Source organism: Cupressus sempervirens, chromosome 11 (assembly GCF_028749045.1).
Source record: "Cupressus sempervirens isolate cs-2001-9-10 chromosome 11, ASM2874904v1, whole genome shotgun sequence".
Classification (NCBI taxonomy): Eukaryota; Viridiplantae; Streptophyta; class Pinopsida; order Cupressales; family Cupressaceae; genus Cupressus; species Cupressus sempervirens.
The window spans coordinates 811,021,407-811,044,511 of NC_143128.1; the positions used below are offsets into that span (position 1 = coordinate 811,021,407).

At 38.5% G+C, this 23,105-nt stretch overlaps 1 pseudogene; it reads left to right on the top strand.

Annotated features, from left to right (window-relative positions):
- Positions 1-2,365: 2,365 nt before the first annotated feature.
- LOC149532034 (DNA (cytosine-5)-methyltransferase 1A-like) overlaps positions 2,366-23,105 on the top strand; it is a 139,514-nt pseudogene continuing 118,774 nt past the window's right edge.

The window sequence follows — 23,105 nt, forward strand, 5'->3', positions numbered from 1 at the left end:
CCATTCATAGCAGAACATGATATAAAAGATTGTGGCAACTGTGAGGAGGGAACAACCCAAATCACTTGGAAAAGATACGTCAAGACCCAAAGGGAAGACGTCAAAAGTAAAAGAAAGTGAAAAGCCAAAAGAGAACCGTTTGCCAACAAGATGTGTAGGATGAGGTACTAACGAAGCAAGATCAGATATGAGGAAAGCTCTATCCTACAAGGATCTATCAGAGGGCACCTAAGTTGAGGGATCAGGATGAGTGATGTGTCTGGCAATCTGAACTAAGAAGGATAACACTTTGGTGATAGGAGATTGAGCTAAAGGATGCATTGGAATAGCTAACCAAGAGTTGTGTGAAGGGTGCAAGATGTGGAGCAAGGATGAACATATGCAAAAGCTGGGATAGAGATAATGATATGAAGTGAAAGAGGATGAACAAGCTGACAGACCAAGAGATGTTACAAGTGTACAAATCTATTTTGTTTTGTTTTTGCGAGATGAGAATTTGTTTGAAGGGTGGGATGATCAAGAGAGGTAGTCAGGGTACAGGGGTGGGCTATAAGGGGTGAAGAGGGGGCTAGAAGGGGTCATTTGCAATCAGATTAGGGAGGAGATATTGTTGAGTAGGAGCTCTATAGTGGAGATTACGATGGTGGGTATTGGGTGACCAGAGCATCAATCAGACATAGTGCGACGAGTATGAGTACGAGAGACGCTCAATCGATCGGTAGGGTCTTAAAACCTCTTCGTGATTTTTGTTTATGCTTTTAGTAGATCATTCTTGTGAAGGCAAAAGCACAATCTCGCAGGCATGGGTCTAGCGAGAATGTGAGCGAGATTAGTGTGATCGCGATCTCGCAAAAAATAACATCGGGTGGGAGTGATACAGGGGTTTGAATAGGGATTTGCGAGAAAGTGATCTCGAGGTGGGAAATTATGCAAGAATGGGGTAGAATCAGTAGGATCGCATCCTTGCGAAGAGGAACACAATTTAGGTAGTAGGAATGCATCCCCGCACATTAAGGTTTTTGCATAGTGGGAAAGTGGGAAAAAGGGAACAATGTAGAATACGATCCTATGGGATCAAGGATTAGCTGGATTGCCAAGTGTAGAGATAGCAAAAATGCACTAGCAAGATTGAGGTAAAAGGTCAAGGGTTAGAGCAGAGTCAACATCGCGATCCCATCGAAATATAGTTCCGCTAGAACGTGGAAGGTTAGGCTTCGTGAAAATGCCATTTTTGTAGTATAAAGGCAAAAAAAGCTGGGGAGGGTGGAAGCATAAACAAGGAGATCAAAAAAACTAAAATTTGGATTTGTTTTGGTGGTGTGCAGTGGTCGTTGGATGCATTAGTGTCATGGGAGTGACGAGCAGCAGTGTTGCATGCTGGAGAGATGCTAACGCCAACCAACTAGGTGCAGATTGAGGTGATCAGGATAGGCCACCTGGTGAGGTTTCTCCATACCCCCAACTACATGACGATGCTCATAGTGCTATGTGAGAGATGGAACAGTGAGACAACGACGTTCCACCTATCAATGGGGGAGATCATGGTGATGCTGAAGGATGTGTACCCTATATTTAGACTGCTAGTGTAGGGGATGCTAGTCATGGCAACCAGAGAGATGATAGTAAAGGTGACTGTGCAAAGACTTGTGGGGGTTGGAGTGGAGTACAAGATCTGAAGGGGACAGTTTGCACTAGACGAGCATCTTAATCTTGTGACAGTAGAGAGGCAGATCTACTTCTATGTGCTGAGGCTGGTTTTGGGGTACATTGCCTCAGATACAGGTGGGACAAGCGTTATGGTGGCATTGATTCCAGTAGTGATGCAGATTGTGGATGCGGGATGCTCAGCGGCATGAGGCTCTCTAATGTTGGCCGAGCCATACTGGGACCTAAATTAGATAGTGTACTAGGGTGGTGGTCGATAAGTGAGCTGTATTGGGTTCCCTACACTTTTACAGGTATGGGTGTGGGAGCATATCGTAGTGCTCAGGCCATTGGGGTGCAGAGATAAGCAACCAGAGGAGATAGTGGCATACAACTGGGTTGAGCCATTGACATACAAGCACACGAATTCAGTAGATTACTGGAGAGTGCAGATTGATGAGATAGTGACAGTGGTATGGAGGCCATACATGGGCCTGAGACTGTGGGAAAAGGAGGGAGAGCAACTCCCATACACCATTTCTCCATGTTTTGTGTTTGATAGATGAGAGTATGTGGTAGAGTAGTATAGGCTAGACTGGGCACTATGGTAGTTTGGGTGGCAATAGGTGGCATTAGGAGATTTGCACTAGTATCAACGGGTCACATGTGAGTCGCTGTCGATTTACGGGCTAGCCCTGCGGAGGGATGGGTTGTTGAGGGCATGGCGAGAGCTAGAGCTACAGCAATGGGATTGGTTTGGTGGGGCAGCAGATGCGAGATCCACACAAGAGTACCAAGATACTTTTGTGAGCCCGAGACCAGTGGGGAGAGAAAAGAGCATGAGGGCGGTAGTGGTGGTAGGGGAGCTAGCCTGAGTAGCCTGACAGAGGCAGTATGTGGCGAGGGGGTTGCAACAGTGGGTAGTAGTGATTACATAGGAGGAGGAGCCATCCTGGAAGAGCAGGAGGGTGGGGGGGAGGAGAGGAGAGCTCAACCAGAGAGGAGAGCAGAGGAGAGGGGAGCCCAGCCAGAGAGGAGAGGAGAGGAGGCAAATGGGTGATAGAGGGCGGTAGGGGTAGAGGCAAGGGGATCATCTGTTGGGGGAGGAGATGATGGATTAGCAAGCCAACATGCCTTGCTAGAGTAGGCACACACAATGATGAGCCAGCTGCTCTGGGATACATAGCAGGAGAGAGATCAGCTCCGAGTAGAGCGGGATCAATTTAGAAAGGAGCAGGATACAGCCCAGGGGCAGGCAGATAGGGCAGGGGTGGAGGTGGGGAGGCTACAAATGGAGGTGGGCCGGGTGGAGGGGAGGTTGGATGTCATGATTATGGAGTGGTAGGGGGTGCAGGCTAGACTAGATGCCCTCCAGTAGGAGCGAGATAGGTTGGTGGTGGAGGTGGCAACGCTATAGGTGTAGGAGGTAGTGGGAGGGGGTTTGGATGAGCTGTGGAGACTGCGAGTAGAGATGGAGGCGTTGATGGAGAGGGCTAGATTCTACTGGGGGAGGCACCATTCCATAGTGCTAGAATCACAGATTGAGCACTATAGGCAACCTATGTGGTTAGGGACAGCAGGTACCCACACAGGGATGCAGGGAGGAGGGGAGAGTGGATGGAGCACTAGGGGGGAGAGTACAGGCAGGTCCAAGCGCACAAGGAAAAGTCAGAGGATAGGGCTGAGCTAGCAGCATGGGATGAGAGAGGAGGCAGAGAGCTCTGGGATAGGGGGAGGATTGATGAGGCCACCACCTCCACCACCACTAGGGTCAAGGGCCGAGAGAGGGGCACAGGAGGAGACTGATGAGGCAAGTACAATGGGTTGATCGTCGAGGAGTAGGCAACTTTTGGGGATACTGAGTACCATGTATATATCAACTTTTTGAGACACATGGAGGTTTTGTGCAGGCTCAGACTCATTTTTATGATATGGACATTGTACACTAAGGGACTTTTATTCTTTCATTCTTTCATTGATATATAGATCTTATGATTCTAGTGATATATGTGTTATGGACTGGTGGTGTTATGTATAGTGGTTGATAGTGATGTTTTGATGGTATTGTCGATGATTGGTGATGTAGGATGCGATATGTGCTATGATTTTATGATTGTGTTGATAGTTTGTGATGTAGGATATGATTTTTGATGACATTGTATACACGATATAATATGATCTTGATGTGATTAAGCTATGATAGTGCAGATATGATGTGATGTGATTTTGATCTATGATATCACAGATGTGATGTGATTTGATGTGATCCTTGATGACATGTTTTTCCTTATGATATTGTAGATGTGATGATGATGAGATTTTTTTGTATGATAGATGTGATAGGTTTTTGATACGATCCTAATGATGTGATGTGGCTTATGATGGATGTGATGTGATCCTAGAAAATTAATTTCTTTGGAGAGTATTTGATATGATGTTGTATGATGATAAGTACAAACTATAAAATAAGTGACAAATGTAAAATGAATCACCAACTAAAGGATAAACAACAGATTTATGATACGAAAAAGGAATATAATGTCATGAAACTTAAGATATGTTAACACAAACTAAAGATGGATCAAAGATTAAAACAAAAGAATTACAAAATAAAAGATGAAAAAATAAAAAATAAAGTACAAGTTAATGATGAACTACAATGCTAAAATGAAACCTATACTAATAATGAATGACTATAATGCTAAAATAAATCAAAATCTAATGATGAGCGACTATGCTAAAATGATTGATAATCTAATGATGAATGACTATGTTAAAATGAACCATAATCTAATGATGGATGACAATGCTAAAATGAACTAAAAGAGAGAACAATAAATTTATGATATGCTAAAAAGAACACAAACTAAGAGATACACCTAGGATTTATGATAAGCATGTGAGAATAACACAAAAAAGACTGAATGCAATGATATTCCGTGATATGATAAAAATATACAAGCTATGATAATACAACATATGAGATTCTAGGAGATGCAAGACAAACAATGATGGTGGAATAGGATAACCAATGCTTTAACTTATGATAGTGTTCTATGATATAAAAAGTGTTCATAGGAGATACCGACTCTAAGGAGAATAATGTTGGAAAAAGAGTGACCAAAAAACTTGCAGTCAGGAGGATAGAAGAGATTTTTTAGAGCTAGGATAGTAACTTATGTCAGGTATCACATCATGAGAAAGAATAGGGATTGAGGTTCAAGGTTTTGAATCAAATGATTTTGAGGGTGGAAAAGTGATAGTTCAAGGGAGAGGGGTGATGATAAGGAGGAAGATAGCAGGGGTTTCTAAAAATAAAAATGAGGCATAGGGGAAGCTTGAGCATGGGGTACTTCATGAGGAAGTACCACTATGTAGTGTGAACACTTTAGTTGATATAGGATTGTTAGGGATCTGGCAAGGTTACTAAGAACATCAAGGTGTTTTCCCCAAAATTCTATAGGACTGACTCAAACAGGTATGCAAGGATTGTCCCAGCATCACACATGAGTCTCAAAGAGATCAGTGTTGGAATGATGCTAGATGATCCACAAGAAAATGAGATTACCCAAGTGCATCATGTTTTATCAAAAGATGAAAACATGTTGGAAATATTCAAGGATAATATCAAACTAACTCACAAGCAGAAAAAGACTGTGATCGAAACCAACCTCCTTAGTTGTCCTAGTCAAAAAACACCATGATATGAAATGATCATGGAAATTTTGAGGAGGAAAAAACAAAAGATACGTGGAAACAATCAACCAAAAAAGAAAGAACAAAAGATTTTGCAAAGTGAAAAACGAACCTTTTGTCAAAGGGATCAACTGACGGGTTGCAACAAGAATGAGATAGTATGTACAAGTATGACTAGTTAAGGACATGGGAACTCGTGACTAGATAGCAAAACATAGTAGTAGGTATATGCGTGATGGGGGAAAGCTTAGGATGGGGAGATATCATTGTTATAATACATGGTTTTGGTTAGGTGGGATTATGTAAAGTGTGATTTATGTACAAGGGTCCGAATATTGTTGTATTCACATAGGTATGGTACATGGGAGACAACGGTTAGTGTAGAGGTATGAGACACATGTTATATGGGCTGTATATGCTACACATGGTAAAATACGTAGATAAAAAGTACTTAATAGGGTAGATCAAGTAGAGTTCAATGGTGGGATACATCAAGCATGATACATGGGATGCTATAATACCAGAATGAGGTGAGATGTTGGCATAGTGCAAAGTGCTAGAGGATGATGTTGCGAAGCATGTCAAATAAAAATAAGGAACACCCTGGAAAAGCAAGGGGGGATGAGTGATATATTATGGAGGAGTGATAAAGGGGTGTGCGTTGGCGATAGATAATGGAAGAGCTATAGTAACCTAGCTCCTATTTGCTAGGTTTTCACCAGGAACCTATCCAAGGCGCTTGAATTGCCAAGTTTTCACCATTGGACACTTTATTTTTATTTTGTGCCTTTTTTCTTTCCTTGATTTGTAAATTTTGTCCTTAAGCATAGAATTTCTTGAGGTGAATAATGTTGGTAGGATTATTTAGGACTTCACCCTCAAGGGTAGATAGCTAATAGGCTCCTAAGCCAAAAGATGCCGTGACCACATAAGGACCAAGCTAGGTGGGCTCGAACTTGCCTTTCTTTTCTTTGTCATCTTGAACCTTCATATTCTCTTTAAGGACCATGTCACCTTCCTAAAAACTGTGCAGATGGACTTTCCTGTTGAAATTGCGCTTGAGGCAACTTTGATAGACCATGAGATGGTCGTAGACCTATTGCCTTCTTTCATCAAGTAGATCAAGTTGAGTAAGTTGAGCCACTTTATATTCCTCATCAGATATCTATCCTTAGAGAGAAATGCAGATTGATGGGAGTCCAACCTCAATAGGTAGGACTACTTCAACACCATAGACCAAGGAGTATGGAGTTGTGCTAGTGGCTGTATGGAATGAAGTGCGGTATGCCCATAGGGCAGGATCAATTTGCAAATGCCAATCATGGCCGAATTCATTAACAACTTTCTTGATGATTTTGAGGAGGGTTTTATTAGTTGCCTCAGCCTGACCATTACCTTGTGGAAAATATGGGCTAGAAAAGTGGTGGTGGATGCAGAGGGAAGTGCACAATTCTGCCATATTTAGGTTTTCAAAATTACCTCCGTGGTCTGTGAAAATGGTAGCTGGGATGCCAAAGCGGCATATGATATGATACAATATAATCTTGGACACCTAAACTCCCATGGCTGTAACAAGGGGAACTACTTCGACCTACTTAGTGAAATAATCAGTGGCAATGATTATCCACTTGTGCCCTTCTAAAGAAAGTGGTGTGATAAGACCAACAAGATCAAATCCCCAGCAGGAAAAAGGCCATGGTGGTGCAATGGGTTGCAAGTCTTGTGTTGGAGCCCAGATTAAATTAGCATGTTGTTGACAAGGTAAACATCATTTCACAAATTTACATGCATCCTGTTCTAGAGTAGGCCAATAATATCTAGCCTAAAGGATCTGCTTTGCTAGCACCATCCCGCTCGTGTGAGCACCACAAAGTCCAGCGTGTACCTCTTTGAGAGCCATCATAGCCTCATTTTGATCTAAACATCGAGAGAGAGTATCATGATAACCACAATGATATAGGGTTTGGGCAATGATAGTGTAACAGGAAGCTTTGTGAATAAGGTTTTGGCGTTGGGTTCATGTGAGGTGAGGAGATATGATACCATTTAGTAGGTAAGCATGAATTTTGTGGTACCATGGAGATTGGGGACCAACCAAGATATAGACCTATGTTGATTCATCATTCTCATATGCAGGTTCATGCAACTACTCAACCAAGAATTCATACTGCATAGCTTCGTGTGGTATTTCCAAGAGGGAACCAATAGTAGCCATAGCATCAGATGCCTTATTCTAGAGTCTAGGTATCTGTATGAATTGGATCTAAGTGAAATGCTCCTTTAGTTGATCAACCAGATATTTGTAAGGTAACTTGTCATCCTTGGTTTGATATTCATTCAAAGCTTGTTTGATGATAAGCTAAGAATCACAATAGACCTGAAGCTCTTTGATATTCCATTCAATGGCAATTTTTAGTCTAACTACAAGGGCCTCATACTCTAAAATGTTATTGGTACACTAGAATTGTAGCTTGAAAGAGTTAGGGATATAATCACCTTGAGGTGTAACCAAAAGTATGCCCACATCGGAGCCATGAGATTTGTAGGAGCCATCAAAATATAGCTTCCAAAGTGATTGTTTTTCTATCAAACAGAGATATTCATCTAGAAATTCCATGATGAGTGGCTAATATGCAACTAAAGGTGCATTAGTCAAGTGATATGCAATAGCCTTGCCTTTGATGGCCTTTCTGTCAACATACTGAATGTCAAATTCACTGAGAAGCATAACCCATTTGGCGAAATGGCCTATAAGTATTGTACGAGAGAGCATATATTTCAATGGATCAATCTTTGATATCAATTGTATAGTATGACTCAACATGTAGTGACGTAGCTTCTAGGTAGCAAACACTACTGCTAAGCATGCCTTCTCCATTGGCATGTAGTTGAGCTCATAGCCCACTAATGTTTGGCTGATGTAATAAGTAGCTCATTCCCTTCTTGCATCGTCAAGTTGTGCTAGAAGAGCACCTAATGTTGTGGGAGTAGCTGTGATGTACAATATGAGTGGGCACATAGAAATTGGAGGAACCAAAATAGGTGGATTAGCTAAGTATTGCTTGATGAGTTCAAAATTGTGTTGGCAAGCTGAGTCCCATTTGAAATTTTTATCTTTCTTGAGTAGGTGAGTGAAAGGTTGACACTTATTAGCAAGTTGAGAAATGAACCGTTGGACTAATTGGAGTTTTCCTTGCAAAGAACAAAGGTGCCTAAGTGTCTTAGGTGGAGCCATATCCATGATGGCTTTGACCTTCTTAGGGTCAATATCAATACTACACTATGACACAATGAAGCCTAGGAGTTTTCTCGAAGTAACACTGAAGACACACTTCTTTGGATTTAGCATGAGATGATATTCTGCCAGTTAGTTGAACACTTCCTTGAGGTGAGATAAGTGATCCAAAGCATTGAGAGACTTGACTAGAATATCATCCACGTAATCCTCAAGTATCTTATGGATTAGGTCATGGAAGATGACCATCATCACGCACTAATAGGTTGCCCTAGCATTCTTTAACCCAAATGGCATCATATTGTAGCAGAATGTGCCCCAAGGTGTAGTAAACAATATCTTATGCTGATCTTCTTCTACTATATGAATTTGATTATACCCAGAGAAACCATGCATTAGTGACAAGAGTTCATGACCTACAGTGACATCCATAATCATGTCGATATTTGGTAGGGGAAAGTCATCCTTTGGACAAGCTTTTATTAAGATACCTGAAATTAGTGCAAATTTTGATATCACTAGAGGGCTTGGTAATAGGTACCATATTAGAAATCCATTCAGAATAATCTATTGGTCGAATGATTTTGGCCTCTAGCAACTTCTCTAGCTCTGCTTTGACTAATAAAGCCACTTTGGGGTACATTTTTGGAAGTTTCTGCTTGACGGGCTTGGCCCTTGGATCCACTGCCAAATGGTGTACAACTAATTTAGGGTTCAACCCTGTCATATCCTAATATGACCATGCAAAGTGGCCTATATTTTCATGGAGAAATTCAAGAAGAAGATCTGTTTGTTCAGGTGGTAGAGAGGCTGTGATGTATGTGATATGTGTTATCTCTATCAAACTAATGTTTAGAGGCCGAGTTTCTTTTGTCAAAACTGAAGATATAGGAGGTTGATGCTCTTGTGGGGGGAGGATGAAATCTCCATTCTCAAGTGCCTCTGAGAGGTTTTCACCATTGGATACATCCTTTATTTTTGTTTCATTTTTTGAATCACCCAATGGAACTCCAGAGGAGTTTTCAGCATGGGATGTTTTTCTTTTATCTCTTTGCTTGTTTGTTTCTTTTAGAATTTCACTTTTGCGACTAGAGATTTCCTCCTCCCTGAAGTAACCTGCAGGATCCACCTTGTAGACATATGCCGATGGTGGAGGCAACAGTTTATGTGGCATTTTTGCCCCCATGAATTTAAGAAGCACGTGCTTAGTAGAGAACTTGTCAACATGAATGACACTTGGTTGGTCCCAATCTATGAGTTTGAGGTGAGCAAAGGGGAGGTCTATGAGATTCAAGGATAACTAGTAGAGCACAGAGGCTCCAAGGAATATTTTGTCAAGGAAAATATCATTGTAAGCTATTTTTTCAACTTCCTTAGGGATGTCTTCAACCTCGACGAGAGTGTTTTGGATGTTCATAAAGGCATGGCCTTTCGTTGTAGTGCCCCCAGTTGTGAGGAGTCAATAGCCCAAGCCTTTGGTTTTCTACCCTTAGTGTGCTTCTATAGGCTATCTCATACTTGATTCTTGGTAGCCTAAACCACCTCCTTGATAATCCCATTGCTCCATGGCCAAGTGATGTGACCAAGGATATTTTTGTTTAAAGTGATCAAGAATTGCTTCACTTTTAGGAGGTGGCTCTTTGTATAGCCATGTGTTAATGTCTGGTGTGTTTTCTACTCCATCAAGGATACCTTTGGTGAAAAAAGTGGTAGGGCCCAACTGGTGAAGTTGAGAGGTTATTTTTGGTATAGGCCCTTGATGTATTGGGCATCCTTGAGTATGTGGGTCAAGTGGTAGAGCGCCAATAGCAAAAGCATCTGTGAGACTATACTCACCACAACCTTGGTAGTTGATCTTTACTATGGAAAGAGTAGAGGCCAAAATGGTGTCCAGATCATGGTAGGTGCCAGAGGAACTGGTCATGGTGGTGCCAATTTCCATCCCAAGATAGTGATTGTCATATGAAGCTTCAACTGTATTGCAATAAGCAAAGGGTTCAGGATCTGCGTGGATGGTTATCTCTATGCCATTATGTAGAAATTTGATGCACTGATGATATGTGGATGGAATGGCTTTCATCGCATGAATCAATGGACGATCAAGGAGGATGTTATATGGAAGATTAAGATCAACTACATGACAAAGTGTTTCTTGAGTGGCTGCGCCGACTCTGATAGGGAGCAAGATGGTTCCTTCAGTAGTACGCTCCAAATTGTCATATGCCTTGATGGTGATCACCTCATTGATCATATCTGCTTTAGTATATCCTGCCTGCTTGATGAACTTTAGAGTACATACATTTAGAGCTGATCCATTATCTATCATGACATGTTTAACTGCAAAGTCAGAGAGCATGACAGCAATGCAAAGTGGGAGGATGTGATCAGGTTCAACTATTGGGATATCGATAGTTTTGAAAGATAAGGCACTAGAGGCTGAAAGATGGCCAACCAAGTTGTGAAACTCAGTGGTGTTTATGTTGGAGGGGATGTGGAACTCACGTAGAGTGCTGTCAAGGATCTCTTGATAAAGTGGGCTTGTCCGTAAGAGATCCAGGATGGAAATCTGGGTTGGCGTGTTTCTGAGGTGTTCCAAAATGTTATACTGTGGCCCTAGTGAAGGTTATTCTGATGGAGATGCTCGAGATGGAGGTGGACATGCTAATGGTGGTCTAATTTGTGTGGATATAGGTGGACCAGCTATATTGAGTTGCATTCAACAGGTAGCAACTGCACACTGAGTCTGGGCCTTTGACATTGATGACATTGACAGATGGTTCAACTTGGGATATGCAACCAATTAAGCTACCATAGTCTACGTATGTTGAGGTATAATTCTAAGACATGTCTCAGTTATCACCTTGTTTACCTAGAGCATTGTTAGGTTTGTTGACAGGAGGGTTTGCAGGTGCCTTTCCTGGGTTTGTGTTATGAGGAGGGAAAGCATTTTGATACATCATTAATCTTGCATTAGGTGAGGTTTGTGCCCACACTATGATCTCTTTCCGGTCAATGAGGTCCTATACATAATCCTTAAGTTGCATGCTGAAGAGCTTTGGCTAGTTACAAAGGGGTTGATAGTGATGTTTGGTGGGATGGAGGATGAGGTATTGGACCCTAATGGTGGTATTTGAGTAGCAAATGAACTAGATGTGATATGGGGTTGAAGCGAAAAGGTAGTGCTGCTAGATGCAAATGGAGGATTTGGTGGAGCAAAAAAATGAGTGGTGGGAATAGATGCAAATGGTATACTTGAGGTTGGTTGAGATGTAGTATGTACTAGTGGTTGAGTGGGAATGGGATGAGTGTTCTGTGGAATGGGAACTGGCACCTGGGTCAAGGGGATATTTGGGTCTGCTGGTTCTACCTGAGGTGGTTGCCATCCAAACAATGGGTGAGTAGGATCTGTTATGTTGATAGGTGGTGGACGTCCAAACTCAAAGACACCAACATTGTCTTGTAAGAAATTTTCCATGATGGTTTCCTTGTTGCAATCTATGATGGCATTTATGATAGTAGCATGACTAGGTTGGTTCATGAAAGCTTCAATATCTATGGATGATCCTGGTTCTTTTGGGATTTGTAGTGGTGGGTCTGATGGTGTCAGAGATACTACAGAGTATGGCTGAGCTTGGGATGTGTTACCACTATGACTAGGATCCATGTCTTTTTTCCATGTGTGCCTACCAAAACGTGTGGTGGGTGGCATGAAAGGATGCTTTCCCTTAAAGATGCAAATGCAGCGGGGGATGATACTAAGGGTGTCTAAATGATATGGTGCTTGCACAAGAAGCTTGTGTTTTCCTAAAATATGAATGTGGGAAATGTGATGGTGATGCAAAAGGTGCGACCCTGACCTTTGATTCAAGGTGATGTGGGACACCAATAACAACCTATTCCTAGCAAAGCGTTGTGTTTCAAGGATACTCAAGATGATGAGAGATGTGATGCAAAAATTTTTCTAAGTGAGTGAGGAAATAACACTAAGACTTTAACAATGCAGGTGGAGGGTTCTTCTTCAACAACCCAAGATGAGAGGAGATGGTCTAACCTCAAATGCTTGAATGGGATAGTGCAATTCCTAGATGAGAGACTAAACTTATAAGTGTGTGCAAAAAAAGGAAGGACCTAATCAGAATGAGTAACAGTAGAGTTGTCGATAAGGCTCATATTAACACCATGTCGAAGGATTAGGTTTTGGATTTTGTAGTCCCATTTAGTTTGCAATGCTACCTCAAATCTGTCTTTCTCAATTTGATCCAATTTGGAAATCCTAGGGTTAGGGGTATGCTTCTTATGCTCTACTTCAATTTCCTTATAGGCTAGTATTTGAGGAAGCTTAGCCTTCTTAAACTTAGTCTTGGGATGGATTGACATGAGATATTTCCAAGGATTAAAATCACAACCATGGGGTCTTTGGAGGTAGTGACCATGCTAAGTGCCCTAAGCTAGGATTGACCAAGTTTGACAAACATTCATTTAACATGTAAAAGATCAAACAATAGATAGGAACAACCAGATAGAAGTTTTGATTCCCAAAATGTGATACTTGTGCCAAGGAGTGTGTATGTTTTTACAAATGTTTCAAAAAATCACTTCAAGCACATGAACATCCTAGATGGTTGGCTAAAAAGCTAACAGTTGGTTTATCTGGGGAGTCCTTGATATATGCAAGGTATGTGAGGCCCAAATCCGGAGATGAAACCAAAAAGATGTCACACAGCCAAGAGGAGTGGTAACCCACTTCTCCTCTTTCACTTCTCAAGGGTATAAAGTTCCTTGAGGCTTAGCCTGAGTGACAAAATCTTGATCCCAAGGGAGGTGTCTTTGGATTCACCTCCCAATCTTTATACTCTACTGGAGCACTGGAGTTGAGGTCATCCCAATGGGTGATGGAATCCCCAAGCAGGACTCCTAAAAAAAAACTAAGACAAGATTTTGGATTCTAATCTTATGCACCCAAGATGGCCTGCAAAGGCGACAAGTGGAGAGAAGACTCAGATGATCTTGGGCTAAAAGAAAGATGTTCTTTTCCAATGTCACTTAAGTTGTCTAGTCTAGACCTTGAAAACACACATGTTTAGGATGCAAATGTTCAATTCCAACTTGATATATGTGAACAAAAGAAAATATGATCGAAGAATGAATACCTAAAGGAGAGTTAGGGTCAACAAGAAAGTAAAACCGCGCACTTGGAGGCCATCCACATTAAGTATTGATTGATTTCCTTTAAGGCATTCAAGAGTTGGTGTTTGTTCATTTTAAGGCCAAAACAAAGATGTGTGTAAAGCTTGATTTCAAGTGTGTGCCTAGATGTCCTCCATGTCAAGATTTATTCAATTTTTATGCCCAAATGAAGTGTTAGCAAGACTAATGTGCATTCAAGAAATTTTCTATCTTAGAAAAAACAATAAAAACTCAAGTGAGTGGAGTTTGATTTTTGTGGAGCACTTAACACCCTCTTGGGTAGACCCATCCCAATATATGGTGCTGATATTGCAACCAATGGTTAGAATGATGGGTGATTAAAGAGGGTGAGTCCAACAAAAAATTCACTCAAAGTGTCTTTATTTGTTTTTATAACTTAGAAAGTTTCTAAAATGTGGATTCTTTTTATGCCCCAAAAGATGAAGTGTGTTTGAAAGATTGTTTTCAACATGCACCTAGAGGCCCTTCACGAAAAGATTGTGTTCATTTTAGCTTTGCATTCAAGAGTGAATTTGAGCGAACATACATTCCAATAAAATAAAATAAAACATTGTTCATTTTAAGCCCGAATTGAGATGTGTTTTTTTTTGTGATTATGCATACATGTTCATTTCCTAAGATTTAACCATGCAAGATAAACACAAAGAAAATGACAATGACCAGACTCTACAAAATAGACAACTTTCCTGTAGAGAAAATGTGAGAAGAAACATTCTCATGAGGGTACACACATTCTTGCAAGTGGGTTCATGATCCTGCTAGAGTTCTTGTTTGTGAGAATGACAATCCCGCCATGATTCTGGATCGTGAGAATGATAGGAAAGACTTTAGAAAAAAGAAATTAAAACCATGAGCCAAAAACTTGAGAGCTCTTTTTGACAGAGCGATCCCACAAATTTATGGCCTTACAATGTTCCCACAAGTGGAAATGACGATCCTGCAGACAAAGTTTTATTACAGTTTTGAGAAGTTTAAGACAGTCAGAAGTCAGCGTTCTTGCAAGTAGGAATGACGATCCTACTATTCTAAGGCACGTTCTCACTGATAGATTGGTTGGTGGGTTCGTTGGTTAGGTTTATCAACGTGTGAGTTGATTGGAACTAGTTTGCTAGCATTCCTGTTGGTCTTACTACGTTCCCGGGGCTGTGGGTTCGCGATCTCGCCAGAGTATGGTGTGTTCCTGAGACTGCAAGATCACGTTCTTGGGGTGGTGAGGATGTAGAAAGGTTTTGTATTTTGACCGTTCGTTGGGTGAAAATCAAGAATAAGGTTGGGAGCGTATTCCTAAGGCATTCAATGTGGCCCTGCAAGCAAAATCAGAAAGCAACACAAACAAAAGATATTGCCATTAATGTTAGTTTTGCATGGTTAGCCAAAACATGAAAAAAAGCATGTGAAACTAGCATTAATGAAGATTAAAATGACCCTTGTAGGGTCCCACCGGGCATACCAAAATGTGTATGTGAATTTAGTGATGTTAGAAAAACAATGAAATAAACAAAGCACTCACAAAACCAAACTAAAAAAACATATAAAGAGAGACAAAGTGAAGTCCTCAAGTGAGAATATGAGCCATGGATAGGCTCTCTCAATGAGGATGATCACTTTATTTAGAGATGTGTCTATTTGATAGGATGTATGCTCGATTGCTTCCAAAGGCTTCAATGGATGTTTGATGGCTTTTTGGTGTGAGTGAGTGAGATTGGTAAAATGGCTTCTAAAAAAAAAATTATAAGTTTATGATAATGGATTGTGCTTAAAATGGCTTGGGAGGGGATTCCTTAAATAGGAAAAGGGCTTAAGGGATCGATGGCTCGGATGGAAGGAAAGGAGAAAGCTTATGGAGGGCTTAGATTGAATGAGAGGAGAGCACATGGATTGTGCTTCCTTATAGCCAATCAGGGAGTGACACATGTCACAGGGTTATTGGTTAGAGAAAGAGGGATTGAGGGGTCAACAAAGGAGGCTCAAAGCTCATAAAGACCCCCATAATGGCTTTTAAGAGCAATAAATGGGTTTGTAAGAGTCATTTATGGATTTGCGGGAGCATTTATGGTTTGGTGGTTGGGATATTTTGAGGGGAGACTTTGGCTTGGTTTAGGAAAGTCTTAAGTTTGTTTAGGATTGTGAAAATGATTAAGGGATGGGTTAGGCTTGGGTTAGGATTAGTTTAGGGATGTTAGAGATGTGCAAGTGGATGGTATTGATGAGGGTGGGTGAGTTAGTGGCTAAGCTTAGTTAGTATGGGTGGATGGGGTGGATTAGGCTAAATGGAGGATTTAGGATAGTTTAGGGGCTATTAGATATGAGAGTTTTATTTATTTAAAGTGATTATAATAAATTTGGGATTTGGAATTAGATAGGAGAATAGGATTTAATTGATAAATGATGGGTTATTTGATTTATCAATTAGGACTATAGATGATTAATTAAATTAATCAGCTAGGAGATGGCATAGGATTAATTAAATAGGAATTTAATTAATGATGCCTTTAGAGATAGCTAAATAGGATTACCAAAGAAATGTAATCAAATTGAGGTGTCTACAGTTCTAAGGAGTATCATTATGCAGTAGTAAAGAGGATATTCAAATATTTGAAAGGAACATCTAACTATGGAATTTGGTATGATAGATCGAGTGATTTCACTCTATGTGCATATACTAATGTGGATTGGTAGGCAGCATGGATGATAGAAAGAGCACTAATGGTGGATCATTTTTTCTTGGAGGAAGATTGGTTTCTTGGATAAGAAAGAAAGAAGATTGTTTTTCTCTAAGTACAGCTAAGGTAGAGTATGTTACAACCAAAAAAATTGCAATGAAGTGATGTAGATGAAATAGATGCTGAAGCATATCAGAATTGAGTTTACAAAACCTATTATCATTTACTGTGATAACACAAGTATAGTGAGTATGTCTAAGAACCCTATATTGCATTCTAAGACTAAGCATATATCTATTAAGTATCATGTGTTGAGAGAGAAAGTATCATAAAAAGAGATTATATTAGAGTATGTGACTACTAAAGATTATATTACAAATATATTTATGAAGCCTTTAGCTAAAGATACATTTGGGTAGTTGAGAGTTATGCTTGGGGTTATGCCCCTCCCTACTTTTGAGTAGATGATGTAGTAAGTGCATCAGTCCAGTAGTACAGAGCACTATTGTTAGACTAGAATGAATGCTAATGCTTCCCATATGGGGGTGTATCTATGATAAGCTAAGTCATTAAGGAGTCTTGGTATTTGGTCTTGGACAATGTCTTTGGATGCTTGAGCTAGTTGAAGACATGGAGCAATAAATTGACATAATGAGGCCTTTGTCATTGATATTAATGGGGAGAATATGCATGAAAAACATCTCCTAAGTATGTATGGGGAGAGTGCATGGAAATATCTACTTTATTAGGGAGATTTAGAAAGATTCAAATAAAGAAGAAAGAGGAATATCTCTATGGAAGAGATATGCAACATAAGTAATTATGATGTATGGTGAGTTGTTTACTGTGAACAACTATTGCAGATCCTAAAGAAGAAGAACAATAGAGGAGTGTTCCATAGGACTTAGATTTGATTGATGAAGATTATTTAGAAGATAAGAATACTAACATTAGTAATAGAGTACTATTTTAGTAATCATGGAACTTAGATATTATATATCTATGTTGCCATCAATGCCAATGGGGGAGATTGTTAGCATGAATAATGATGATACTACATTGGGGGAGTATCCTAAGGATTGGAGAGTATTGACATGTTGAATTCATGACTATGTTTGTCATTGATGTCAACATAGTAGTAAGTTTGTGAAGACTGGTTGAGTAGCAAAGAAAGATCTTAGTTGTATAGACTAGGTTTCTCTTGTTTGGTGATGCATGGTCATGGACATGTTTTGCACTATGTCATGATGATGAAGTTTAATGCATAGCACGTAAGTCAAAGATGTATAGAAGTTGTACTTGATTTAATGAGAGAAATATAGAGATAGAGTGCTTGGAAAGTAGTTTCTGATGGTTGTATTATATCTTTCATTTAAGATATAATAAGAAGATGCATGATCAGTCAGTAAGAAAGGATAGTTTGATGATGATGTTAATAGATGCACAAGCCCTTGTATCTCATGTGTGAGAAATTGTATAGAATATGAGCCAAAAATGCTATTGTAATTGTAATTAATTAATTATCTTATTATAATTAATTGGGAAAGCCTCAAGGTGGACTCAAGGAATTGTTTTAAAGATATGGTACAAAGAAAAGATTTTTACCTTATTTTTAATGTATTGTGATCATTGTATGAAGTGTGAAGTGCAAAAAGGAGTAGAGTGTTTATTGAATGCAAGTAAGCAATCCAAGCGATTATGGGATGCAAGTTTTGTGATCTAGTTACAAGATTAGGAGTAGAGGTCTAATTGATAGGATTGAGGAAGGAAGTACTATTCATTTCTATTATTCTACAAGGAATAATACAAAGATCATTTGGACAGTGGGTTCATTTTTCTTTCACTTGAATTTGTTTAGACAATGGGTCCAACTATCTTCCACAAATCCTAATAGGCTTCGAATCTCCTAATAGGGATTCAAAGTCTCCTAACATGGACTAATATGTACCAAATGTTGTTATAGACTCCTAATAAGGTCCATCCTCTAACAAGGAATATTTATATTAGTACATCATCTTGTGGGTACCATACCCATTGTGGTTTTCCCCCTGATCAAGGGTTTCCCTAGTTAACATATTTGGTGTTATTGTGCATGAGTATCTTGTTGTGGTTTTTGATTATATTGATCATATGGTAAAGTTTTTCTAAGGTTCATAATTGTGATAATAGTTGTATAACTGATTCACCCCCCCTCAAGCTGTGTCAATGATTTCAACCCAGTTGAATTTATGTCATTGTTATAGCCCATCTAAACATACTATGGTTATAGATCGAGGTCTTTAGAGGAAAAGGCTTATCCCTAGAGGGAACTTTTCTAGATTTAGAAATAGCTCAAAATATCTACATAATATCCTCTCCTCTCTTTTGAATGAGGATGATATGTAATTTTTTCCTTAATGAATTATATTTTATGGAATTTTTGAGGTCTCATAGGCCTCACCAAAAATTACTTTGTTGGAGATCTTTGTAATCATGTTTGATGCCTAGATGTTCTTTGCCTCTAGGAGGTTAATACTATTTGTTTAATTCTTAATACTACATGTCATGTTATTTGGATGGATAACCTTACATTTAATTCTTAGTACAAGTCTTATCAAGGAAGAGTTGTTACTCCCATCCCTCCTTGGTGGTACTCTGCCATTATTGATTAGGGTTTTGACCCATGCAAATAATTATTTAGGTTTTGTAGTCAATCAAGAATCATTCTTTTGGGATAGTTAATATTTATACTCATAATGATGTTGTTAAAATATCATATATGTGGCATTGGGTTATAGATTTAGTTCCACTTGCAACTAGGTCATGTGTGGGGAATTTGATATGGTTGAAATAGCCTCCAATACGGAAAGTGTCCTCTATTTTGATGGAGAGAGAGAGAGCAGGAAGGAGGGAGGGAGAGAGAGAATATTGGTCTAACATGCATAATAAATTGGGGTGTTTTAGATCTGAATATCAACTTCCATAATTCTGGTGGGTCATGACAAATTTGGTGCAACTTTGGAGATGGATCTGATAGGATTTTTAAAAGGCTTGATTATGCTATGATCAATGCACAACCATTTTTCCCATTTTCAAAAAATCAATAGCTACTTGGCACTCATCTTATTGATGTGATGTTTTCAAACCACCACCTCATTATTTTTTACATTGATTAGAAGACAACTTAGAGATGTCCCTCCAAAAGATTTTTTAAATCTTAACACATCATTACTTCATTGTCATGCTACTATATCCTAGGTTTAAAGGGTTTGGAAATTGTAACCTACACCACATCATCCTGCTGGATTATGTGGTGGAATGATGTCATATTATGCATTACAAGGTTCCTTTTCACTTATGGAAGGAAAATTTAAAAGCACTACAAGAATTCATATTACATAAACAATAAGGATCTATGTATTGCCACTAAAGATTTGGCTTCAAATACCTTCAGTGATGAGTTGCAGGTTTGAGTCACTCAACTTAGACAAGAGAAACAAATTACAGATTATCACTCTACTAGGGGAGCCTAGATTAAGGCCAAGACTTATTGGATTAATTTGGGTACACAAATCCTAAGAATATTTTCCTAGCTCTGAGAGCATGTCATACCTCAGAGGGTATTAAAAATATTAAGGAAGGTCAGGTTGTTCTTACTAAACTTCTTGAATTTCTTCAAGCTTTAGTCTGACACTATTAGAAGGTGTTTTTAGTGCAATAAAGTTAATTTACAAATGATCAAGACTTTAAGGAATGTATGGTGGTTATTCCTAATCATCTTTTATAGGCTCAGAGGGAATTTTGTGATTAGATGCCTACCATTGATGATCTTAAGGAATCTATCTTTTCCATGGAAATTTACAAAGCTCCTAGGTCTGATGGATTCCCTTATGAATTTTACAAGGCCTTTTGGCCTTGTGTAAGTCTTTACCTTCATACTGTATACCTCAAAGTCTCTCTCTCCTAGTCCTGAGGACATACCATCAACAAAGGGAACTCCAAGTTTATTCTCAATGTTGGAAATCTTGAGGAATTTGTAAATGGTGGCCCATTACATTTCTTAACATTTCATACAAAATCATTTCTAAGGTATTAGCCCTAGAAATCTACCACATTATTCCTCTTACTGTGTGGCCAAACAAAAATTGATTTATTAAGTCTAGGTACTTTCTTAGCAATATTGTTGTTGTCTAGGAAGGCATGGAATAGGCTAAACACTCTAGCTAGAGTGCTTCCCCCCCCCTGCCCCCTTAAAATTGACTTTGATAAATATAATAATTATGAAGCTAGGCAAGGTGTAATTACATGCCCACCAAACATGGATCATCCTCCATTGTACAAAAAGGCATGTGCGATAATGAGAGGATGATAATGTGATAGGAACACAAAGATGGATCTCATAAACAATGAGGTGTGATGCAACAACTAAGTGCAACTAGATTTCTATCTAATCATGTGCTAAAAAGAAGTACAAAATCCCTTGTGGCTCAATGATCACAAATATGAAAATGCATTATCCTAAGTGAACTTAAGTAAAGTGTAGTTAGTAATATTTAATTAAACCAAGAATCTTAATTTGTCTGAATTTAAGTTTACCCTTTTTATATAAAGGAAGAGAAGACATTTGATATTTGAATATTTCTATCAAAACTAATTTAAGCATTATAAGTCTATCTGCATTTATTAATAAATTTCCTTTCCAACTACTTATTTTTATTATTATCTATTTTATTATTTTTTGGTTCCCATAATTTATTTGATGTGCTATCTGTGTTGAGAACCATCTTCAAGTATTTACTAGGAAAATTTCCTTTTCTAAGTCCTGTTATATTACTTATGTATATTTCTTCTTTAACATCAAAATGAAGGAAAATAATTTATGATTTGTGGCATTCACTATTTGGCCAAAATATTTCATATAAAGGTGTAATATATTTTTGGAATGTTTGGTTTCTACCATGGTACTTGCTATTGGTAAAATTGTACTATCAATGAATTGTTGGTGTGTTGTGTTAGGGATAACCTTTGTAACTTTGATACCTTTGATTTAACCTTTATGTTGACTATCCTTCCAAAGGCTTATTCCACAATGATAAACAAGAAAGATTAATTTGTGTCACCTTGTATAAGACCTCTTTAAATTTCAAGATATCCTTTTGGAGTGCTAATGATAAGTAGGGTGAATTTAGGGTTTGATATGTAGATGAATAATAGATTGATTCATTTTTGAGAAAAACCAAACCTTCCCAAATATTTACAAATAAACCTCCATTCTACTTTGTTATAAGCTTTTTAAATATCTAAATTGATTAACATAGTTGGTTTTTTAGCTTCTTGAATTATATTTAATAGCTCTTGGATAATTATGATTCCATAAAAGATGGATCTTTGTAGGACAAATTTAGTTTGTTCTTATGTTATAATATGTGGTAGGATCTTCTTTAATCTATTGGCTAGGGATTTAGATAAAAAAAATTATAAACTATGTTAAATAATAAGATTAGTATGAAGTCTCCTAGTTCCTTCATTTTATATTTTTTTGGTAATAATGTAATAAAAGAGTTATTGATATTTTCTAGCGAGTTAAATACTTTCCTTGTATTTTAAATTGCCACCCACAACTCATCCCCAAGGAAGTGCCAATTTTTTAAGAAACTCTTGTTAGAAACCCATCTAGTCTAGAAGATTTATCAGGATGAAGTTGAAATGAAGCTTCTTAGATTTCTTCTTGATTTAATTATTTAGTAAAAAAAAATTCTCTTATGTTGTAATTAGGTTTGGTATATTATTCAAAAGTATTTGTTGACTAGTAAGATCCAAGATTTCCCAATAATTAAAAGCCCTTTTTATAAAAGTTTACAAATTCCTTGGACAAGATCTATATGTTCTTCTATGGATATTTTATTATCATTCTTAATATTTAGAATTCTATTTATATTTCTTCTTTGTTTAGTATTATTATGTGTACTGTCATAAATTGTAAGAAACCCAATTTAATGATGATTTAGCACCCATTCATGGAAAGGTCATCATTCATTTGCACCTTTCTTCCTTTCTTCCCTTTCTTAATCCTTCATTTTAGGTGGAATTGGGGTAAAACCTAATAGATACGATTTAAAGATCCTAGTTTCATGGGGTAAAGCTTGAGGCAGGATCTATTCTCATAGGTCGTTACTCCTTTCATTTAATCACTTGGAATCTTCTCTCTAGACCAAAATGGCTATACCTCATACTTTATTCCTGATTTTTAGGATCTGAGACCTATTTTGGGATCCTAGAGGTTTGAGGCCCTCATTATTAGGTACATAGTGTACCTCATGTTAGAATATTTAGAATAATTAAGAGGAGGGGAGTGGGGTGAATCAATTATCCAAGGTCCAGATGTACTAATTGAACAAACAAACATTCAAAGAATTTTAGATATTTATCATTCCATCGCTCAACTCTACTATAAACTATTTGCAACATTAACTAACTCTCCACTATTCTTATAAATAAAAAACTTGCAGAATATAAACTTAAATCAGTAAAGCACCACAATAATATTCACACAAGTTTGACACTAGGATTTTACATGGAAACCTAATTTGGGAAAAACCACCAACAACATGTCACCAATTTTCACTCTTCTGAAGTGAGCCCTATTAGGAGCTACCCCTATTAAAGGTTACAATACACAC